This window comes from Pelobates fuscus, chromosome 11, assembly GCF_036172605.1.
Source record: "Pelobates fuscus isolate aPelFus1 chromosome 11, aPelFus1.pri, whole genome shotgun sequence".
Lineage (NCBI taxonomy): Eukaryota > Metazoa > Chordata > Amphibia > Anura > Pelobatidae > Pelobates > Pelobates fuscus.
Genome location: NC_086327.1, coordinates 25,150,233 through 25,171,020, shown reverse-complemented (window position 1 = coordinate 25,171,020; position 20,788 = coordinate 25,150,233). Strand labels below are relative to the sequence as shown.

The 20,788-nt window shown below is 39.3% G+C and overlaps 1 protein-coding gene and 1 long non-coding RNA gene across 2 annotated transcripts in view; one reads left to right on the top strand and one right to left on the bottom strand.

Annotated features, from left to right (window-relative positions):
• LOC134577512 (uncharacterized) overlaps positions 1-20,788 on the bottom strand; it is a 747,008-nt gene that overhangs the window by 664,957 nt on the left and 61,263 nt on the right. The window lies entirely within an intron of this gene.
• NTF4 (neurotrophin 4) overlaps positions 11,685-20,788 on the top strand; it is an 87,451-nt gene continuing 78,347 nt past the window's right edge. Inside the window, exon 1 of the mRNA XM_063436278.1 lies at positions 11,685-12,180. The gene's annotated coding sequence lies outside the window, so the exon portion shown is untranslated. The remainder of the gene's footprint in view (positions 12,181-20,788) is intronic.

Sequence of the window (20,788 nt, the reverse complement as noted above, 5' to 3'; positions counted from 1 at the left end):
CAAGGGTTCTAGTTGAGAAATTCTCATCCCTTGTTAAGTGGAATCACTCTGGCCCTAACTTGGATTAAGTCATTTTCAGAATATTCAATGTTCGGAAAGGCATATCTATCTGCGGCCTATCTAGCAGGAAGTAGGCAGAGGAAGCAGTCGATTCTCCATCCTCATGCAGGCTCAACATTTTGCTAGCCCTGTTTCTTCACCCTCTGGACAAGTGAGGGTTATCAAAGTCGCCAGTGGTGCTGTGAACCTCTACGTTCATTGGAGGATTGAATTCCCCATCACTTGTATAAGCCTTGAGGCCTGCGCATAAAATGGTGGACACTCTTGAATTGCAGCTACTACCTAAACCGCCAGCTACTTATCTGAAGGCCATTAAAGACTTGTGTGCCAGATTCTGGGCGCGCCTCGAACAGCGCAATCAGCAGCTGTCACAAGACCGCCTCGATGGCATGGACACCTTACCAGCTAACCACACATCGGCTTCCCAACAACCTCGTGCCCACTACCACTCACCTACACAGCCTCTGGAAGAGATCCCCTTCCACATAGCCCACATCCCAGCGAATTTCTTCGACAACGCATTAAGTGTTTGGAGGCAAAACGTAGTGGCTTGCATAAGGTTGCATGGAGCTGGTGGAGTGTAGGCTATGTTCATTGGTCACGATATGCCTGAGGTCGGGTTGGGCTGACGGGTCACCATTTCTACCTGGTGTCCATACAAGCTATTTTACTTCTCTGTTTATTTTAATCTGCAAATTGCTCAGTTTTTTTTGTTTTTTCTGAGCCTTGTAATACTTGTAATACAACGCTCTTTTATTGGGCAACGCTCTTTTATTGAGACCTAAGATCAAACACACAGTGATACCTTTCTACATAAGCAGAGTTGTAGCTACATATAGGGAGTGCAGAATTATTAGGCAAGTTGTATTTTTGAGGATTAATTTTATTATTGAACAACAACCATGTTCTCAATGACCCCAAAAAACTCATTAATATCAAAGCTGAATATTTTTGGAAGTAGTTTTTAGTTTGTTTTTAGTTTTAGCTATTTTAGGGGGATATCTGCGTGTGCAGGTGACTATTACTGTGCATAATTATTAGGCAACTTAACAAAAAACAAATATATACCCATTTCAATTATTTATTTTTACCAGTGAAACCAATATAACATCTCAACATTCACAAATATACATTTCTGACATTCAAAAACAAAGCAAAAACAAATCAGTGACCAATATAGCCACCTTTCTTTGCAAGGACACTCAAAAGCCTGCCATCCATGGATTCTGTCAGTGTTTTGATCTGTTCACCATCAACATTGCGTGCAGCAACCACAGCCTCCCAGACACTGTTCAGAGAGGTGTACTGTTTTCCCTCCTTGTAAATCTCACATTTGATGATGGACCACAGGTTCTCAATGGGGTTCAGATCAGGTGAACAAGGAGGCCATGTCATTAGATTTTCTTCTTTTATACCCTTTCTTGCCAGCCACGCTGTGGAGTACTTGGACGCGTGTGATGGAGCATTGTCCTGCATGAAAATCATGTTTTTCTTGAAGGATGCAGACTTCTTCCTGTACCACTGCTTGAAGAAGGTGTCTTCCAGAAACTGGCAATAGGACTGGGAGTTGAGCTTGACTCCATCCTCAACCCGAAAAGCCCCACAAGCTCATCTTTGATGATACCAGCCCAAACCAGTACTCCACCTCCACCTTGCTGGCGTCTGAGTCGGACTGGAGCTCTCTGCCCTTTACCAATCCATCCATCTGGCCCATCAAGACTCACTCTCATTTCATCAGTCCATAAAACCTTAGAAAAATCAGTCTTGAGATATTTCTTGGCCCAGTCTTGACATTTCAGCTTGTGTGTCTTGTTCAGTGGTCTTTCAGCCTTTCTTACCTTGGCCATGTCTCTGAGTATTGCACACCTTGTGCTTTTGGGCACTCCAGTGATGTTGCAGCTCTGAAATATGGCCAAACTGGTGGCAAGTGGCATCTTGGCAGCTGCACGCTTGACTTTTCTCAGTTCATGGGCAGTTATTTTGCGCCTTGGTTTTTCCACACGCTTCTTGCGACCCTGTTGACTATTTTGAATGAAACGCTTGATTGTTCGATGATCACGCTTCAGAAGCTTTGCAATTTTAAGAGTGCTGCATCCCTCTGCAAGATATCTCACTATTTTTGACTTTTCTGAGCCTGTCAAGTCCTTCTTTTGACCCATTTTGCCAAAGGAAAGGAAGTTGCCTAATAATTATGCACACCTGATATAGGGTGTTGATGTCATTAGACCACACCCCTTCTCATTACAGAGATGCACATCACCTAATATGCTTAATTGGTAGTAGGCTTTCGAGCCTATACAGCTTGGAGTAAGACAACATGCATAAAGAGGATGATGTGGTCAAAATACTCATTTGCCTAATAATTCTGCACTCCCTGTATATGTTGTTCTTTTCCTTTACGTTTTATCAATAGTAGATATATCTTCAGTTAATAATTTATTATCATTATTATTATTTCATATTGTAAAAGTACCTTTATTTCCAGCGCCGCGCGGGTCCGCTGGTCCTGGCTCCGCCCCCTTTGTGACAGCAACAAAATGGCCGATTTTTAGCCAATCCAATGCTTTCCCATAGCCAATCCAATTCTTTCCCATAGGAAAGGCATTGGATTGGCTAAAATCGGCACAGGACCAAATGCTATTTTGGCCAATCAGGGCCTCCTCATAGAGATGCATTGAATCAATGCATCTCTATAAGGAATATTCAGTGCCTCCGTGCAGAGTGTGGGGATGCTGAAAGTCAGTGCTGCTTTTTTGGCAGCACTGACCCTGGCAGCACCTCCAGTGGCCATCTAGGGAGTGGCCACTTGGAGGTGTCCCTAGAAGCAATGTAAACACTGCCTTTTCTCTGAAAAGGCATTGTTTACATGAAAAAAGCCTAAAGGGAACTATTATACTCACCAGAACAACGACATTAAGCTGTAGTTGTTCTGGTGACTATAGTGTCCCTTTAAACTTAGCACCCTGTCCAGAAGAGACTAACACGTGCTATACTTTACTGGATGCCCCTACCTGTACTGACTAAAGTTAAAGTTAGGTTGAGGTTGAGGGTTAGGTTGAGGTTGAAGTTAACCTTGAACACAACTAAATAGACTGGCATACCCCATGTCATCATAGCACCAGGTAGAGCAATGACACCCGTCATTGTAAACTACACTTTTATGGTGCCCTGAACTTCTTACCTACGGGATAAAGACAGCAACATTTTAATGTCAACGTTATTATATGATTATATTTATTTTGTCTGCTTCAGATAATTACAACCTTTCTGTGTTTCGGCTATTACGTGCCGTTTCCTAGTTGACAATAATAAATAATGATTCTCAGCTTTGATTTATTACACCTTAGAATCCTTTGACACCTGTAATTAGCAGAATGCCATTCTCACTAAGACTTATCTGTCAAACAAACTGACCGACCGCTACTTGGACCACAAAGAGTTAACACACACAATCCCATAGTATTTTTTTTTCCCTTTGAAATGCCTGGTTTCTGTTATGAAAGAGGAAAAAAAAAAATATTTGCTAAAAGTATTTCCCAGGAAATAAGAACATATTATATTCACATACATTTTCTTTATTTCAGTAGCAAGTTAGAAAGTGATATATTCCTATGACTTAAGTTCGTTTTCTGTCTCGCTCTGGAAAAATTGACTGTTCTGTCCCATTCCCGACTCTGGTGAAGCCTATCTTTGTCCTTATATATCCAGTAAAAAAAACTTCCCGCTGCCCCCAGATGATCACATTTTGGCGCCGAAGTCAACAGAAGTTCACTTGCCCAAATAAGGCTCATAATCTTCAGAAACTGAAAGAATGGGTCTAGCATTATATCCAATTATTTGGATAATACTGCCAAAAATGCACCTATGTGAAAAACAGTTGTCTTGCTCAATTTAGAAACTCCGTCATCAACATTCTCCAATTATCTGTAAGGTGTGTTAAAGGCTCTAATATGAATCACTGCGCTGAGTTATGTTTCCTGTTTCAGATAACAGAGAATACAAACTAAGTTCAGTTTGAAAAGTAATGTCTCTCTTTTTTTTCAAATCTAAAAGAATGTCCATGTTATTTAACATTCTCTTTTTGATGGCCCTTGCTGTTTCATTTTAACAAGTAGGACCTTTTCCGCTTTATTATTTCTCGAAGTGATGAAATTTACTGTCCATTTAACTATAGAGATGCATCGTCACTCTTAATAGGACCTCAGGCAATTTTCTACAACTCTTTAAAAGTCTTTACAAGACAGATGCTCGTGTCAATTATTGCTTCCTGAGTTTAGCTCTACTGAGTCAAGCAACCAGGAAGTAACATGACTGGTTGTGTGATTGACAGCCAGGGGGGGTGTAACATGGGAAAATTTTAAAAGTGCCAATTTTTATGAATCTGCTTTTTTTTTATAAAATGAGAAAAAGAGGACACACGCTTCACACATAAAGCACTTCAGCAAGCTTAACAGCTTTCGGTGTGTGGATAGTTAATTTTAAATTTCACAACATGACATTTTCCTTGCTTTCTTTTTCTTCCTTTTTTAAAAATTCTATATTCTAAAAGACACTTCAATTTATTTTTTTTGGATAAGCTTTTAAGGTGATTTTTTTTTTTTTCAAAATGTGATATATAATAAATATTAATATATGAAAAAATATATATTTACCCAAGCTATTAAATAATTTGACAAGCTTATCTAAAAATAAAAAAATATGGTCATCATTGGGGTTAAAAATCTTTTTTTGTGGTTGACAATCTTGATTGTTTCCTCTTTTTGGTCTTTTTCCCTTTACTAATGTTAAAGCGACACTCCACTGCCCAAATAATTATAAAAACAACACTGTTTAGTAAATATATCCCCAATGAAAACACTAGCACATTTAATTATATATATATATATATATATATATATATATATATATATATATAACAGCTTGCAAAAGTTTTAGATTTCTTGTCTGAAGCCTTGCAAGCCATCCCCTACTATGTCCAATCACAGACTTTCCAATTCAGTTCAATGAGAAGTCTTTGAAAGGCAGGTGCACTGTCTTCCACTTAAGTTTAGTTCCACTGAGCGAATCAAATCAGGAAGTAACAGGACCGGCAGTCTGATTGACAGCCAGGGGGGATGTAACAAGGTTACTTCATGAAAGTTTTTTCTGAAATTTGTACAATTGAATTGAAAAACAACTCACCCTTCTCGCATAAAGTACTTTAGAAAGCCTCTTTAAGTGTTGATAAATTCTTACAGTAGTTCCACGGTAACCCTGGTTTCAATCTATTACACTTTGCACTTCGTTTGTGTTTTAGATGTTATTACTATGTATTTTTTTTGTTTGTTTAGGTTTTATTAATCAAACAGAAAACTGTATCATAAAATAAAACAAAATGCAAAATGTAGGTTAATAATAAAAATAGTCAAGCTTTTACTATAGCTTAGTTGGAGAATATTTCCGAAAAGCCTATTTGAAGCAACATTTTGCAATTTGGTTTCCATAGATAAACGCCTTTGAGTTTCTAGTCACATAAGCAATGTTTATTACTAGACTCTGAATTCTATTAAACATTTAAATGGAAAAACAGCTTTTCTGTTAAAATTCTCTGTCAGCTTTAGTGACAACTAGACTATTTTAGTCTCAGTTTTGACATTTGAATTTCAAATTAATATAATTGACAGTTTAGTACAGGGGTGCCCAAAAGGTACATCCCTGATCCCCGATGCTTTGTCATTCTAAAGGCATTCCAAAGGCATGCAAAGCATTATGGGAGTTGTAGTTCTACAATATCTGGGGATCTACCTTTTGTACACTCCTGTTTTAGTAAATGACCCCTAAAATATTTAGTTAAAAGGAGTCTTTGGAAGTCCAATTAATTTCGGTGTTGCTGATCAACAAATTGTGAGACGTTTGCACGGTTAAAGGGTTACTGTAGGTATCCAGATCACTTCAGCTCATTGAAGCGGTCTGGGTGCAGTGTCCGAGTTCCACATAGTCCTGCAATGGAAATCATTGCATTTTTTGAGACTGCCTCTAGTGGCTGTCAATCAGACAGCCTCTAGAAGCACTTCCTGCTTGCTAGGTGTTGGACGTGCTCACATTCTGCATGAGGACATCCAGCGTCAGAAAAAATCCCAATAGGAAATGCAATGCTTTTTTAAAAGGAGGGCTTAGTTCGCTCGCCACGCATGTACTGACCCTGCGCTGAGGGAGAGTACACAAAAGGTTTATTAACCCTTTACATGCTGAGTGTGGCGCAAGTGAGGAGTGGGGGGAGGGGGGACCAGAGGGAGCTATAATGTAAGGAATACAGATTTGTATTCCTTACACTATAGAATCCCTTTAAACACTCAAGTGGAGATTGTCAGGAATTCACGATGTATTTCAGATATTAGTCCTAAATAAAAATTCTCCTAGCCAGATACACATTTAATTTGGCTATTTTGGCTTCAATTTTGTCGTTCCCTTTGAAATCCTGACAATTCTCACTGTAATTACTAAACCAGATGAATAATAAATTATAAACCATATAATCACATACCATTACGCAATGACATGTTCGGTACAGTAAGTACTGTACCTTTTTAATACTCCTTCCTAATGTGCCATCCACCACCTCTAGTGCGTAATCTAATTACTCTCTCCTTCTGTCAAAACAAAAAACATTCCTTTTAGTAGGAGTTTTAAATGTAAAGAAATCTTAAGATAAGATTCACTCCATCATATCCTTAAAATACGTAAGCACGTTAACTCCTACTGGTCTGATTGCTTTTGAATAGAGTTCGTGGGAACATTTCACGTAGACCTGACATTCAAAACTACCCTTGACATTAAGCACTAGTGCATAAAAACTGTCTTTTTGTTATGACTGGGCACAATTTTCTGATATTTTTCATAGAATATTTTAAATTGTTTGTCAGGGAACTCATTAGTCCGATGGCATCTATGACAGAAGTTAAACTATCCCTGATGCCTTCAGTACAGGCCTTTCCTCTCTGTAAGAAAAGTGACATTAATCATTAAGATGTAAATAGAGTGTACATTTGGAGAGGTATTCACTAAAGCATGAATCCCAAGTGAAGTTCGAAATAGCTGAACCAATGACTAAGCTGATTTGGAGAATTTTTCCAACTTGACTATTCTGGCCTGAAAAGTTTAAATTCACTTTGAATTAAAGTGATTGTATCTTAATGCGCTTCAGTGGTTGTATTTTTAAAGCGGCTCTGTCACCGTCTGGGGTCTTTGCATAATTTGCATAGACCGCCGACGGTGACATCACCGCTGGGTGTCTGGTAAAGGGCAGGCAAAGGTGAATTTATTTTCCTGAATCTGTCCCTCGCGGACAAACTTTACAAAAGCTAACCACTTTCTTTGTCAAGTTGAAATAGTAGTCTACCATAATCTAGGTTTGCATTATTTGCTGTTTTAGTAGAAAATCAGTAGGGAAAGGTGCTCAAACTCCATCCAAGTTGTGCACGTGTAATGTAATTCAAGCTGCATTTTTCGTGGCCAAAAACATGAATTATCTGGTGAGAATGCAGCAAGAATTCAGAGAATGGTCAGTGGCTACAAAACCCCTGAAAAAACCCGAATGGCGGCAGCATGTGTGCTGTACAATTCTCGATTTTCGTATTAATAAAAGTAAAATAAATTACATGTTAAATAGCTTTTGTATTTCTTAACTTTTCTTAAAGTGCATTTTTAGAAAAACTAAACTTTAAGGGTCACTCTAAAAACAATTTCCAGTTCAGTTCAATGAAGTGGTTATGGTAGAAATAGTACTTGAATACTGTCCAATTATTCCCATTAAACCGTATTCGAGTGGTTTCACACAAAAAACAAGGCTCTCCAAGCACCTACAGCCCAGGTGGATGGCTCTAATTAAGGAAGTAAATGTTTACAGCAAGGAGTCAATCATCTTTTGACAGCCCAAATTTTTAAAACATCTTCAAAAAGTTTTAAGCAAAAAAAGAGTCATCATTAAAAGACTCTTTGCACAATAACCAATACAGTTAGCGGTACTGGGTAATTTTATAAAATAAAATATTACTGTCGTTTTTTTTTTTTTTTTTTGGGGGGGTGGAGGATTAGGGGTTCTTAAAGAAATTCATTTAGCCCTTCAATTATTTTTCTCTAGATATTATGTTCAAATCCACGATTTTATGAAGGCCTGGAAGACTCATTCAGTCAGCAATCAACATTGTAGTCAGTAATGAGAAATATATTTAGATTCATAATAAACAGCAATACTTTGTATTTTATTTTCAAACAAGGGTTTTAACGCAATTGGATAATGCATTTAGAGCATAACATTTTATTTCCAAACAAAACAATTCTAAAACACAAATTATGTCTTATAATAATAATAAATTCTAAATGTTATTGCCCTGAGCTTTGTAACCCACTCAAACATATTTTGAACACTATATTGCTGTGGAGCTCTGTGATACACTCACATACACTCACATACATGAGTTTTACTGCTATGAAGCTCTGTGATACCCACACTGTACATTACTGTGAGTTGTATTGCTGTAAAACTCTAAGATACATACACTGTACATTACTGTGAGTTTTATTGCAGTGAAGCTCTGTGATACCCACACTGTACATTAATGTGAGTTTTTTTGCTGTGAAGCTCTGGGATATACTTGCACACACTGAACACATGAATATAATTTTTATTGTTGTTGAGTTCTAAGTGTGTAACAATCAGCTGTGTTTCTTAGCTACATGACACCAAAATAGTTAAAATACCTACATGCTAGCGCTAACAGAGCAGGGAAAGTAAACATATTTAAATAGCTGATTGATCGATTTGATGAAACAATAGTAGTAATTTGCTGTTAGGATGACGACGGCTTATCTTGGTTGGGAAAAATTGCTAAAAATGAAAATTTTGTAGCAAGCACACAAAATGACTAACTGTAAACATGACGAGGTAACGCCCGATTCGGACATGATGTGAAAGCCATATGCCACGAGTGACAGTGATCAATTAGCCACGTGCATGCGTTACTGACCTGTCATGGGCCTGCTGTGACCGTTTACAAGCCAGCCACTTGCTAACATGACACAAACAGATTTATACACTAATTCTGAATTGCCATAATTTAAAAACTGAATTGCAAAATTTAGTTGTGATTATGTGAGTTGAGACATTTAAAAAAACAAAACGTCTATTTTTGGATAAATGTTGTCATTCCGATTTCAGTTTGCTACAATACAATATTTAGCGAGAGCCCTGTTGGTGTTGCCATAAAGAGGAATTCTAACTTGATGAGTTTTAATCCACAAAGAGGGGAAAACCAGAGCACAACTCATCATTCTTAGCATTATTCACAAATGTGTGAATTCTAAGAATTCTAAGTGAATCTCAAAAATTTCTCTCTAGTGAATAAAGCTATGAAGCTCCTTCTGGCATTCCGTGGCTAAGTGATCATGTACGAGATAGGTCAGTCTTACTCACAGGTTATTACATGATATTTGACACTGGTCATTCTTACAGCAATGATTTGCTCATCCCTTTGGCACTCATTGGGTTTCCGTGTGATATATGAAACTTGTCACTTTTACAGCAATTCTTAGCATACCCCTCTGGCAGTCATTGGGTTACACCGTGATAAATGAGACTGGCCACTCTCTCACCAAGGCTGGGCTCACTCTGTAGGTGACATCATGACATATTCACATTGAAAATGGAGTCTACCCCTGAATACCAAAGTTTCCTTCAATATAAATATGTTTCTAGTACAGTGTATGGGGATACATGTTGGTGTTCCTGATATGTCACCAAACTGCAAAATAGCACTAATGTAATAATATATTATAATGTTCTCATACAAAATCTCTATCTATCTATCTATCTATCTATCTATCTATCTATCTATCTATGGACCTATCTATCCAGAGGCGTACACACAATCCATGGGGCCCTGGTGCAAAACTGATTCATGGAGCCCTCCCCATTTCCCCCACTGCCAGCCACCTCCCACTGCCACCCCACCCAGTGAGTGTAGGTCTGTCAGTGAGTGTCTGTCAGTGAGTGTGTGAGTGTGTGTATATCAGTGAGTGAGTATATGTCTGTCAGTGAATGTGTATGTGTCAGTGAGTGTGTGTGTGTGTATGTCAGTAAGTGTGTGTGTGTGTCTGTCAGTGAATGAGTGTATGTCTGTCAGTGAGTGTCTGAGTGAGTGTATGTCTGTCAGTGAGTGTGTATGTCTGTCTGTCAGTGAGTGTCTGTGTGAGTGTATGTGTGTGTGTGTCTGTGTGAGAGTATGTGTGTGTGTGTGTGTGTGTGTGTCAGTGAGTGAATGTCTGTCAGTGAGTTTCTGTCTGTCAGTGAGTGTCTGTGTGAGTGTATGTGTGTGTGTGTCTGTGTGAGAGTATGTGTGTGTGTGTGTGTCAGTGAGTGAATGTCTGTCAGTGAGTTTCTGTGTGTCAGTGAGTGGATGTGTGTCAGCGTGTGTGTATCTGTCAGTGAGTGAGTGGATCTTTGCCTAGGGCGGCAGAAATCCTTGCACCGGCCCTCTGTATTTCTTACACTCAGACAACTGTATATAGCATGCCTAGCTTGTTTAAGTCCTTCTTTATATACAATGTTCTGCTTGCTCATGCAATACTCATGATCTTTAAACTCTCTAAAAAAAAATGTGCAGTCATCACAAATGTCATTTATAACTATGCTTTATTCAGCTTGCTAGTGCTGTCGTGACACTGTAAGCTTGTCTGTTATATTGTGCACAGCAAAAAAAAAATAACAAAATAAAATACTAGACGGGTAGTTTTTAAGAATACATTACCTCTAAAACTCTGACTGCATGTCTGGCTGTGGAAGCCCTTTCGCTTCGGGGTCCCAAACTGCTTTAGGTCCCCCATGTTCCTGGACTACAACTCCCATCAGCAAGCAGCACATGTGCACACATTATTCAGTCGAATGATAAACGAATTAGCATGAATGTACGGCCATTCAATCACAGAACGCTATGGGATAACCAGGACTGACTGAGTAACCATAACCACTTCTTGATGACTTCATGTGAACTGGAGAATAACTTCACAAAAAAATTGCTGCAAATCAGGGTACCGCCTTCTGATAAAATTCATTCTTTTAAGGCATTAACTCTATAAAGCCAGACACATGCATGGTATTGGGTGACTTATCCACCCTAGAGCCATGCTAAAACCCTGGTCTTTTAATTTAAAAAGTCAGATCTGTGCTGGAATTCTAGTGTATAACCAACATTTACACTTCTTCCAGATATGGATGTCGTACACTCTCCATAAGTAAGATTATTCTATTACTGTTTAAAAAAATAAATAAAAAAATAAGTGAATTATAGTTTCTGCGGCTGCCAGGGAAATCCACTTCAAACAGAATTAGGAAGCACTTTTTGTACATTGCTAAGAAAAAAAAGAAAAAAAGCAGAGGGTGTGTTTTGGAGCACTAAGCAGGCTTGTAGATCCACCCAGGTATTTTGCCCAGTGGCCTGGGTGTCATTAGCCTGGGGGAATTTAACTAGTAAAAGGGGTGTGTCCCACAGACACGTCATCATGTGCAGAAATAAAAAAAATAAAAAATAAAACACCATATATAACATTCTTTATTTATTTATTTTGGAGTGTCTGTGTGTCTGCTGGAGGAGAATGTCTAGACTCCTGCTGGGGATTCCACCTCTCTGGTTTGGGGTTTAGAAAGAAGCAATCACAAGCAGAGCAGGTTTATACTATGTTACCATAACCAGGCAGTTTGTAGCTGCTGTTCTAACATACATAGAAGCTGCAGCAAGGGGAGGTGCAGTGATTCAGCCTGGGCTATACCTTACTGGCTTCCCTTACACACTCCAGGGGAAGCAAGTCTCTTGGAAGAAAGTCTTGAGATCTATTTTCCACAAGTCTGCAAGAATGCCTCTTCTCTCCCTTCTCTGGATACGTCTTCTTTTTGCTAGTTTTGAAAGCAAGGTGTCCTGAAAAAAAATAATAAAAGGAATCCAAAAGATCCCACCATCAGGACAAATGTGGGGTGCCCCCTAAATGGTGTTTGCTGTGCAATCTGCTACTTTTTAAGGGAGAAAAATCCTAAATTTGCAACTGTGTTCTCTGATCCCATGTGTGCCTGGGTGGCTTCAGAAGTCGCTGGTAAGGACCTGTGATTAATAGTTATGTTGTTTTTGTGTTTTCTTATAACCACTTTTTTTTTTTTTTTTTGCACAATGTGACTAATATGTTTATATGACTAACTCCTGATTGACCACCTGGTAGATTTGTATATCAAGGCTCAAGGACAGAGTTGTTTCAGAGTTAGAGTTTGTTTTAATGAAAGTGAATCGTATTTTGGGAGATTTCTCACAACTGTAGAGGTGTAGATCAGTTCTGAGCAAACCGTTTGGCAATCCTGCTGTGGATTGCAACTCCCATCATCCTTATAGTGCATGATGGGTGTTGAAACCATAGCAGTTGGGGATGCCTCAGATTCCATTTTAATCTTTGGGTACTTGATCTAACTAATGAACTGTGAATTGTTTTGTAGTTGCAGCGAGTACTTTTTTTGATTTAGAGGTTTGCATGCAGTGTGGAGTTATTTCTAATAATATTTTATATATATATATATATATATATATATATATATATATATATATATATTAGAAATGGGCTTGCATCATTTCCTATTTTTTTTTGTAGGTGGCTTATGTTTATATATCGCTAACAAATTCAATACTGCCTGCATAATAAATCAGAATTATCTGTAAAAGTTAATTTGACAGTGATAAAGTTATCATCACAGAAAATGTGTTTTGTAAACGCTTAATGTGAAGGCTCGAAGCAGTATAATAATAATAATATATAGTATGCTAGTTAATATAATCATGAAACTGTGTGTGTTTGCATGTATTACACAGACATGTATCGCATGCACACGCACACACAATCCCTACACAAGTGTGATCTTGAAAATGTCCATATTAGAACAAAATACTTCTTCTGTAATACTCAAGGCTTCTGGAAATGAAATGTTAAACACTGTGTTCTATTTTAGAATTAGCAAGAAAAAAGCAGCGGTATATCAATGGCCGGCATGCGTGGAAATTAAAAAGATTTATTTGTTGTCTTCAGGATGATAGGTTTTCGGTCTTGTAAAATGAAGGGAACGTTTCCCAAAACGATCTCCGTGCTCCACATTACCCCTGTCATTGCCTATACGGCTGTGTTATGTAAACAATATTGTAGGAGAGGTTATGTGAGGAGAAAGAAGAGTTATTGTAAGTCCGACGAAGACAAAAATCACATCAACGATGCCTTGTCTTGTTGAAAATCCAGAGGATAAGGAGTTCTCGTTTTTTGTTTTTTCCCCCCAAACAAGGCGTCACTACCTGGCAATAAATGATTTTTGAAAATTTAAATAGAAAGTGTCAGTTTCTGGTTTGAGGAATGCTGACAGAATGACAGCGCTCTCCCAGCGTTCGTTTCCCCGAAGGTGCTAATCTTGTTGACAAGCAAAACCAAAGGAAACATGTGGTTTGCCGCCAGGGGTTTGGGGAATCGAAATTGCCAAACGGTAGCTGGTACAATTCAGATACAGTTTAGATTTGCCTTGTTATGTAACTTCTGTGTTAATTCTTTTTTTCTTCTTTTAAACCTATGGCGATTGATATTCAATAGGTATATGACTTGTGAAATACAAACCAAAAATATAAGAGTATCTCATGCCTTTCTTGTGGCCTTCCGTAAGCAGGGCCGTCTTTAATATTGATTGGACCCTGGGCAAAGCATTTGCTTGGGCCCCCTGGTACCCTCTCGCCAGGTGTGCAATCCCGTCCTCCACCCCAACGCAGTGGCAGTCCTAATGTAGAGAGGTGCAAGAATTTTTTTGAGCCTCCCTATCGCACGGGTGATTAAAAGGTAGTTCCCCATCTGTCGTGCAACTCCAGCAATGCATTGACAGCTGGGGCTCTACCATTTACCCATGTTTGAAGGTTTGTATTTAGCACTAAGCGGTTTTTATGTGTTTGAATGTAAACAGGTTTTTGTATGGAATGTATGTGGTGTTGGCGTACTTGCATGCATGTATTTATGTGTAGTGTTGGTTTTTGAATGCAGGGGTGTGTTTACATATAATTTTGGTGTGTGTTTGTACGTAGTGTTGGAGTTTGAATGCCGGGGTGCATTTGTATGTAGTGTTTGTATATGTGCATACATCTCCGCATTCACACACTCACACACATAGATATTTATACACACACACACACACACTGAAAAACATGCAGACACACCGATATACACACTGGCACACATGTAGATATACAGACACATATACACACATGCAGATACACAGACACACACACAGATACACCGAAACACACAAAGACAGCATACAGATACACACTGATACACATACAGACACACAGATATACAGACACATATAGACAGACAAACTGACACATACATACTGACATATGGATACCGACACATACACTGACAGACATGCTGACACACACACAGACACATACTGAGACATACTGACATACATTCACAGACACACACACAGACAGACATAGTGGCACACACACACAGACATACTAATACCCAGGCAGACATACTGGCACACTGACACACACACACAGACAGACCTACTGACAGACACACACACACAGACCTACTGACAGGCACACAGACAAACTGACACACATACACATACCTACTGACACACACACAGACCTATTGACAGACACAAACACATACCTAGTGACAGACACACACACATACCTAGTGACAGACAGAAACACAGACCTAGTGACAGACAGAAACACAGACCTAGTGACAGACAAGACACACACACACACACACCTATTGACAGACACAAACACAGACCTAGTGACAGACATACTGACACACACAGTCCTACTGACAGACATAAACACACACATACTGATGGGCAAACTGTAAATACACATGGGCAAACTGTAAAGCCCCCCTCCAGTTTCCTACCTTCCCTGGGGTTCAGTGTGCTGCCTTGGGTGGTTGGGAGTTGGGGACTGGCTCTCTTTGCTCAGTCCCCCTCCTCGCTGCCTCCTGGCTCAGCCTCCCTCCCGCGCGGGTCATCATCTCTGAGGGAGGAAGTGACTCCCGGACGTCACTTCCTCCCAGGCTGCCGTAAAGCAGGAGGCCCGGTCGTGCTGTTAAACGGCCACAGCATCCGACCGGGCCCGTGCTGAAAAGTGCTCACCGGGTGGCCCTAAGTGTATTGGCCACCCGGTGAGCACCCTTAGAGTATGGGCCCCGGTGCAGCCGCAATACAAGCACCGCGGGCCCATGGGTAGGGAGGGAATTTTTCTTATGCAGGCTATGGGCGGCGGGGCCACGGGGCAGCTGCTTTGGGCCCCCCAGGACTAACTGGGCCCGGGGCAGCTGCCCCGTTTGCCCCGCGTTAAAGACGGCCCTGTCCGTAAGGGAAAAATGGTGAGTTCAGTTGAAATATATCATTCAGCAATAAAGAAATTGGTGCCCGTCTTCCGATGGTTCGAATTGTAAGGGTTAAGTCCCAGTATTGTTCGTTTTATGTTCAGCTCTACAGCTGGGTTATGTTATTGGTATTATGCGCGAATACCCTTTTTGGAATGTCTTCAAGCTAAACCCTAGCCCACAGCTCATTCATTCATAAATCCAAACAGTTTGTTCCGTGTCTTCTCCAGTTAAGAGGCTTTTTTTTTTTTGGATGGTGGTTTGTTTAAAATTTTGGTTTCATGGTTTGTACGGTGCCTTTTCCAGTTGAGTTAATGTATTAAAGAAATTCAAACAAAGTTTCTGATAAATGCTTTTAAACCTGACCCTATTGGCTGACGTAGGGCTGCGTGAGGCTACAGTATACCCCTCTGATATTCAAAGGTTTAAACATAGTTTTTAAAGTGGAATTCTCTTGAGCACAGAGGTCAGGTAGCATTTTTGAGATTGTATTCCATTGTCTGAAAAGTTAAAAGTGCCGACTCTACGTACAGATCAAATAAGTGCAGCTATAATGCACAATTTCAACTAGGTGTAGATTTTTCGTAGCATTTACCAGTAATCTTTTCTTTCTTCTCATTTCTTAATGTATCTCCTTATTGGATTAAAATATGTTCCACTCTGTTATACTACTGATAAATAACTAATATTCCAAAAGCCAAATAGTTGCAAACAACTGGATTTAATTTTGTGATGAGATAGCTCATTTGGTTAATGTACCAACTGTAGAACTACAAACATAACTGTACTTTCTATTTGCTAAAGGGTCTTTCAACCAGCGCTTTTAGATACATATAGAGATATTCCTGAACTCTATTAATTAACTGCCAGCTTAAATGGTTATAATCTGAAATGGGCTAGGCGTTTTCAGTCCCCTTGGGGAAAAACGTGATAAAAAAATCAATAAAAGTAGGTGCCAAAATGTTTGTGGTGGAACCAAACACAACAAAACAGTTATCATAAATAAGACATACTAACGTTTGAGAATGGGATATGTGGCACAAGTTGATACTGTCCAGGCTAGAAACTGTCAGGGTTAATCAGTAAAGTGAGAATTCAAAGTGAATTTGAAATTTAAGGCCAAAATAGCTGAATTGGAAAAAAATAAAAATTAAAAACCCTATGTCCGCTATGCTTCCAGATCGACTACTTAGGCCCCTACATTTGAAATTAACTTTGACTTCTGTGTGAGTTTGGAGTAAACACACATGATAAATCATTAAAACGAGCAGATTGTTGCAACAGGCAGTTGTGAGCAGTTGACACATGAATGAATGAAAACATTTTAGGCCACTTTAAAATATCTGCAAGTAATCTCTGCAAATCTGAAAGTTGTTTTGACAGCTCACTACAATTTTTGATTTAGTGAACGAGTCGCTAAGCATGACGTTTGATTTTGGGGGAAGAAAAAAAATACATAAATCCTAATTGTAAATCAAGAATTCTAGATCCATTAAATCCTTTCTCTTTGATGAACAGCTGACACTTGTAGAGTAACGAATAACTATGTTCGTTATCTATACCTCTAACTTACACGATTCCCTGGAATACATTGTTTTTTCCCAAGCCTGCCTTGAAATGCAGCAGACCACGACGCGAAACAAGTCCCTGTAGATTTCCAAACTCTAAACGTGGTTTCCAGATGAATTCTGCACTTTTCTCTTGTTCGCTTTAATCAAACAAACTTCACAGAATGAATAGTTTTTTTTTCTCTTTCTCTTTTCATTTTTATTGCTGGTATTTATTATGTGTTTGAGTACTGGTATTTTTTTGTGTTTTTTTTTTTTTTATTTTATTTCGATTTCGTCAAGCAATACATGAAAGCCTGGTAAACTTCCTCTATCCTAATTTCTTCTTTGGGTAGATGGCAAATTAAATAAAAGATTTTTGTATTTCTTTTTACTGCTTTTGTATAGTGTTGAGGGGAGTAAAGATCTCCAGTTGCTCTATAGCTTGTCTAATCGTATCATAAACCTTGGCAAATCAGAGTAAAAGTAAAATTTTCCTGAATTTATGAACATGTGTCATCTTTCAAAATCCCAGCCGTGGGGGTCAATAAATGCAGCCTCTGACTCCCGGAATACCCATAGGCCACTCCGGAATTTTTTTTCGTCTTGCTTATAACAATCTGTTGATCACTTGTGTACAAATCTAATATTTAACCCTCCATGGCAGGCTTGGCAAACCCAGGAGCCAAGAACCTCATGCATTTTGATTCTGATTTCTAAATTCTATGTACCCTACCTTCCCTCCTTTATAAACATTTCATTCTTTTAAATTCTCATTGGCCAGCATGGAATGTCCTGTAGAATCCAAGTTATGCAAAATACGTAGCGTTTTAATGCTGCTATGTGGTCTTTAAGAATAAAAATGGCATTATAGACACCCAGACCACTTCATCTTAATGAAGTGGTGTGGGTGCACTGTCCCTCTCGTTTTTACCCTGCAATCTAAACCATTCCCAGTCTGCATCATCTGCACTGTTTACATTGTAGGATTTAAATGCCTGTAGTTTCACTGAGGAACTAGAGGAGCTTCTGCAGACATAGCTGAGTGAAAGTCAGCAAGTTCAATCAGGTGGTCTCATACAGACCATCTGAACGGTGCAGCGTGGCATGTGCACTAGCCTCCCATTGCTTTTCTATGGGAAAGCATTGGGTTGGCTGAGATCATAAAGATTGATGATCTCAGCCAAGGAGGCGGGCTAAGCCATGGCATAAGCAGTTAGTAAACTACCTTGTTGTCCCTTGTTGAGGGTGGCGTCACCTAGGTAGTGACTAGGACACAATAACTTTAGGAATACACATTTATATTCCTAATTCTATAGTGTTCCTTTAAAGAGATTCTATAGTGTAAGGAATACAAAGTTAAAGTTAAAACACCTTTGTAACACTTACCTGATTCCAGTGCGAACCCTTCTCGGCGTTGGGTCACCGCTCTGCCTCCTCCGACGTCATCCCATGGGAGGGTGGCCAATGTGCATGCGCATTAGGCCCTCACCATAGAAAAGTATTGCTTCAATACTTTCTTATGGGGAATTTGCGAACGCTGGATGACCTCATGCAGAGCATGTCCAGCGTCAGGCGACCAAAAGACACCTAGACTCCAGAAAGTGCCTGAATAAGACAGCCACAAGCAACAGTAAACAATGTAAACATTAATGTTTCTCTGGAACTGCAATGATTTACATTGCAGGGATAAGGGGGGCAGGGACACTGCAACCCATTGAAGTGGTCTTGGTGCCTATAGCATCTCTTTAATTGTTAGTATGGAGCAGTCAGTCATTTTAAACATCTAGGTGAAACTGGCTATATAATATAACACAGTGGATTCCTTCCTGACGGAAGTCCTGGTCGTGTTAAATTATAAATCAATTGTGGGATGCTGAGAGCTGTTGAACTATGACATTGCAAGTCCCAACTAAGTTGAACTGCATATCAGATTGCCCACAAGGCAGACAAGTCCTTTCCATAATGGGCCAAATTTTTATGTGCCGCATGTAATGCAAATAGTGTGGATTGTGTTGGCCGATAGTATCTGGTTACTCGACAAACACACTCTATGAACTGTCTGCTTAATGAGTAAATTATCATGTATTTGAAAGTGTTTCGGAAACTGTTTTTCATCTTGTGTAGCTTTGTATATATTCATTTATTTTTAAGTATTTGTTTTTTTTTTCTCAACTTCTTGCATCACAAACCTTACCCTTGAGATTATCTGTTGTTGTTTGTTTTTTTTAATTGTCGTTGTGGTTTGTAACTACAATACACAGCTGGTTAGATTGTAAGCTTGTTCGGGCAGGGCCCTCTTCACCTACTGTTTCTGTATGCCATTAGTGTTTTGTTAAAATGAAATGTTTGTCTGGTTTCCTATTGTACAGCACTGCGAAATATGTTGGCGCTATGTAAACAATTGTAGTTGTTAAAAGCCATACATTACTTGCCCCACTACAATTGAGAAAATGAAGTAGCAGGAACCATGGGATTTTGTTTTATGCAATTCTCCGATTTAAAGCATTGTCCGTGTTCCAAAATATTTAACCCCTCTACAACCCAAGATGGTGTCACACCTTATTTCCAATCTCTGTGACTATAGATGACGGAGGGGCAAGATATCCCCTGGCTTGATTAACAAAAGTGTTATCTGTGCTAGGTTGATTGCAGGGATAACTGACCAAGCACTGTCTACGTTGGATACATGTGTGATCTTTTTTACGCTCTCTCACACATTTTGTTTTTTTTTGTTGTAGTCTTTTGGAAGTGCCTGAAATGTTGATGAGTTACTCTTGTGCGTGTGGGTTCTGGGAAAATGTATTAACTTGGATATCTGGGTGAAAACAAAAGGTATTTATTCAGTGTGAGTGTAGTAACAAGGTTTTAGCCGGAAGAATAGGCATGTGAGTGTTAAAGGAACACTTAACCTTACAACAAGCTGTAGTGGTTATGGTGCCAGGAGTGCCCCAATGTAAGTACTCAGACCATTTTCTAATAGTTTGCCTATTTACTTGGGGGTAGCTGGGTGCTAGTTGCCTCCAGTTTGGGAGCTGAAAGCTCTCTGCTCTGAGCTAGGTTGGTGGTAGAGGCAGGGCCTAGCTCATTGAGTGATCAAGTGACCCTCTCATACAGTGAGACTGCAGGGTTAGCTCAGGAGAACTAATGTAAACTCCACATAGGAGCTTCCAGTTCTCAATAATTAAAAATGTATCAGATGCACGATGTCAAGTAACAAGTCAAACAAACTGTTAGCAAATAGTTTGACTACTTACATTGGTGAGGGGAACCAGGACAATCCGCAGTGCTCAGTTGTGGTTTTGGTAGTTGTAGTGTTTCTTTAACCCCTTAAGGACACATGACGTGTGTGACACGTCATGATTCCCTTTTATTCCAGAAGTTTGGTCCTTAAGGGGTTAAAGAGCAAATACATTAGAAGACTTGGCATTGGAATTTGGAAGGCTCTAGCGGTCAGCTAACGCTCTCAGACAACCAGTGGCATCGATGCCCAATTCTGCAAGAGTCTTTCGTTGGAATATAGACATTAGGTACCCACGAATTCTTGTACTTTTCTTTTTTACTAGTTTGCAAAGTACAGAGAAAATTATTTGGAATTTCTTTGGGCAGAATTTGGAAGATATAAGAAGAAATTAAATGTTTCTTTACTGCGCGTTCTATATCAGTGGGTTTCTACAAAGTGCAAATATCTCACATTGGTTGGAGTACAGAAAATTCTTCTACCAGTGGATTTACATTCT